This window comes from Spermophilus citellus, assembly GCF_964194105.1.
Source record: "Spermophilus citellus genome assembly, chromosome: 3".
Lineage (NCBI taxonomy): Eukaryota > Metazoa > Chordata > Mammalia > Rodentia > Sciuridae > Spermophilus > Spermophilus citellus.
In genome coordinates this window covers 26,947,237-26,951,684 of record NC_138184.1, presented here as the reverse complement: position 1 = coordinate 26,951,684, position 4,448 = coordinate 26,947,237, and positions in this window count along the sequence as shown.

The window sequence follows — 4,448 nt, the reverse complement described above, 5'->3', positions numbered from 1 at the left end:
AATTTAATGCAGGTGGAAATATCAGTATGATTCTAGACCACTGCCTTCATAGCACCCCATCATCTCACAGGTGTCCACTCTTCTGAAGAGTGACTACGGAGAACCCTCAAGAGACCTGCCTCTCCTGGCTGTTTCCTATCACTCAAGGTGGTTCCTGTTGTACCTGGAGTAAATTTCATATTTTATAGATAGGATCCTCTACCCCCTGACTCTGCCACCAATCATTTATTTTCTTGAGACCATTCCAGATGCTGGACTTGAGAAAAGTTTGAAGGACTGATGTAGCTTCAGAAGTTTATCACCCAGACTGACACTGAGAAGTGAAAATTATTTCTTTTTGGCATGGATTGCAAAGCAATTGCCTTCTCGATAATAATTATATATCATTGAAATTTCTTTTTCTGCTCTCATTATAAACAGAGATACAATGAACATTCTTATCATCATCTCCTCTTTTTGTACCCACCTTGTTATTTTTCTGAGCATGAGAGAATAAACTTAAGGATATATATTTTTTAGAATTTCTTTCAAAAAAGGATAAATCGGCTAAATATTTCTATTTTTATAAGTCCCAGGACTAGGTCATGCTGGAAAGAAGAATATCTACAAATACTGAGGTCACACTAAGGTTTGTGAAGTATTTTCTTAAGATACCCAGGCTACATCTGACCCCAGACCAAATCACTCTAACATCCCAAATGTAGGTAACGAGAAACAAAAGGGATGAAGCAGATGTAGTGGGAACATAGGACTGAATTCCAATGCCCACCCCACCACCAGTATGAATTCTGGCTATCCATAAACAGCATTTTCAAGACACATCTTAGCCCTACTTCTAACATGTGGCAAAATCATAGAGATAAAACACTACAAATGAACTTGAGAGCCATAAAAGTAGCTGATAATTAGCAGACAAAATTATATCTTTCTTCCTTCAAATATGGATTTTAAATGAACATCAAGAGAAAACATGTGCATAACCCATGCAACAATGGTATGCAGAGGGTACTTGTCTGGTTCTCTTGATGCTCAATGTACCCTCTCATACCCTCAGTTTGATCAGCTCTAGCCATCACCCTCTCCCCAGTCATAAAAGCCAAGAGAATCAAATGTATGAAATATGATATGTCAAGAGCTTTATAATGTTTTGAACAACTAATAAAAAAAGAAAAAAAAAAGCCAAGAGAGCCTACAGTTAACCCAATACCCTTCCCTGCCCTGAGAGAACCTGCTGGATATGTATGCTGGTGAGGGGAAGCCACTCAAACTGACTGAGCTCCAGTGTGCTGGTGCTTCATATCTGCTTCATAACTGGCCATTTATTCCTCATAGACTCAATAAAAATTAATATGGCTACACCACCTTCCAGATAAAAAACACTCAGGGTCACAGTAGGTTTGGGTTCTTTGAAAATATATATTTTAATTTGATCTGCAGAGCCAAATATCATAAGGATATGTGAATATGAAAGCTAACATGGAGTCCTTTCTAAGGTGGTCATATAGGAATAAAAGGGCGATGGGCACCATGGGTGACCCACTGCAATACAGATCAGTGGAGCCAGAGATCACAGAAGGATTGTGCCCCACTATGGGAAATGATGGGAAACCCCAGTCTGTAGACAGATGCTCTGTCTGAAGTCTTGTTAAGAGACAAATCAGAGTTCTTCATTTAGCTGATGAAAGATAACTCAAGTAATTTTTCAAGCTCAATACAAACAGTCCACTCAAAGCCACAACTCCGCTGCCCATGAATTGCCACAAAAATAATTGCACCACCGCTATCAATTCTTCAGAAAATAACAAAGATGTAAACAAAGCTGAAAAGAGTGTTATCCTTTCTGCTCCCCAAATCCATTAGACAAGACTAAGAACTTGGGGAATGTTACATTGTGAAGAAAAGAAAAATAACTCAAATAGTGTAATTTATAAAAATAAAAAAAATACTACAGTTGATTAAAAACATCACCCTTGCCTCCAAAAACTTCAAGAACTGCCCAGACAAATCTTTTTTTTTCCTGATTGCTTATAAATTACAGTTTGCTGAATCTATAATTCACAGAAATATATCATGGGGACCGCCTTGTAAATGTCAATGCCAAGCCGCCAGTTCCTTTCATTACAAGCTGTGATTATGGATTAAATGATTTCATAAACATATTAGGTGTTTCACATTTGGCATGAGGCTATCTTAGAGCTCCCACAATCTGTCATTGCTGTTAATGAGATATTGACCTCCTTATACCCAAGTGAAAAAGTTCCTGTCTGAATGTCAGCCAAGAAGAAAACCCTCCAAAACTTCTGTAAAGTCTGCAGGCTCCTCTCAGACACTGCACCCAGCTCAGCCTCAGAGAAAGAGCCAGCACCTTGAACAGACAATAAGGACCACATCTGTGCAATGGGAAATATAATCCCTGACGTCCAGGATCCCTTCTCTCCTCACGTTACCAAGGACCACCTTGAAAGGTGAAGCCCTTGGAACAGGTTTCTCAGTTTCATTGAATACCCTCTAACAACAGAGGATGGTGCACTCACACATTCAGGGGTTCTGAAACCACTACCACCATTTCAAAATGTCCTAGAAGTCTGATGTCTTTAAATTTTTATTATATATCTGCCGCAGTCTGGCTGGGCACAATTCACAAGCCAGTTATCAAGCAGAAACTAACTTTATTTTTAGAACACACAGGCCGCACCACACGAGCTCTTCAGGGATTCCCTCAGAGCCCAACTGCCACCACTGGCTTCCCACAAGCCTCTCAACCCCCGACTCCTCCTGCTCTTGAGGCTGATTGGCTGGGTCGCGTGGGCGGAGCCAAAAGAGTCCCCCAATGAGCAGCTCCCTGGTCTGAAAGGGCGGGGAAACAGCCCAATGAGCATCACCAAAGAGGAGCCAATCAGCTGGCAGCTAGAAGTTTGCTGGGGCCACGGTGAGCCAATTAGCTGGAAGTTTGCTGGGGCCCCTTTGGCTGTGGCTCTCAGCATATATCTTCCATCCTATTCCACAATATTTTCAGGCTTAATTTACTATTTAAGGAAACTTGGGGGCAAGTAAAATTGATATTTTAAAAAAGGAAATCATGTTTATCCTGGACATTGAGTAGACTATATGACATTTAGCCTCACAAAAGCCGGAGGGATTCACATATACCACTACAAGAAAATATCACTTTTAGGGAGTTTTCTAAATGGAGACAATTTCATTTAATATCAAGAGTGGGGAAATTGATGAGTAAATGTGGTTTTAAGTTACAGAATATTCTAAAATGACTCTTTCCTTGGATAAATTAAGTAATTTCTCCATATTCTTTCCAATTCCATAAGAAATGTTTATGTTGCTGTTGGTACATTATAGGCCAAAGATAACAGCCAATTATAGTTTTATTCATATCCTTTTCTTAACAGTGAAACTTTGGGATGGAGGGGACATCATGGAACAAGCCCAGAAAGTAGATCAGATGCCTCATATGTAGGACAAAACTTGAATTTGAGACTTTCAGGTCTTTAAGAGTCTTTGTTTAAAAGGGTCTTTAAGTTACCATCTTGCTGTAGTTATCTACAGTGATGGTCTTCAAACTTCTTGTTCACATATATCCTAAAACGAATGTGAAAACTGATGTGCCTAATCAACATTTTTCTTTATAATTTTCAATAATTGCAAAAAGGCATACAATCTATCACATAATAAGTACTGACATTTTAAAATCAGATTTTATATAATCCTCATTTAAATATTTCCAGTAGAAATTGAGGATTTGATATTAAACATCATCTCACTTTTAGAAAATGTATGAACAATCTCTTGTTTTTTGTTTTGTGGTACTGGGGGTCAAACCCAGTAACACTGACCTATATCCCCAACCCTTTCAATTTTTTATTTTGAGTCAGGACCTCTCTAAGTTGCTGAGGCTGGCCTCAAACTTGTGATCCTCCTCATCAGCCTCCTGAGTTGCTGGGATTTCAGGGATGCACCAAGGCATCAGGTTCTCTCTTGCCTTTTGATGTCTTTTTTTTTCTCAAGTTTATATTTTCACCCTGTTTTCTCCACTGGATTTTATCCAAATGTAACAGTTTATTTATGAAAGTCTTATTATTATAATGTTCTCTACAGTAAAACAGGTGTACATGTAGGATTTTTAATTTATTTGCTTCATTTGTCACACAGCTCTAAATTCATTAGATAGGATTTGCTATAATAATGTTAAGTAAACAATCCCAGAATCTCAGTGGTCACAATGACAAATATTTATTATTATGACTCCAAAGTCTCTGGGTCATGGAGGTGGCTCTGCTCAAACAGGAGGTCAGGTCAGCTGGACTTGGTACCTCTTCCTTCTTGCAGGAGAGTCATCTAGACGTTTTCTCATTGGGGTGGATGACCTAACTTCAAGAGGCAATATTAAATCACACAACACATTTTTTAATATCTTTATTTGGTTTATTTATTTT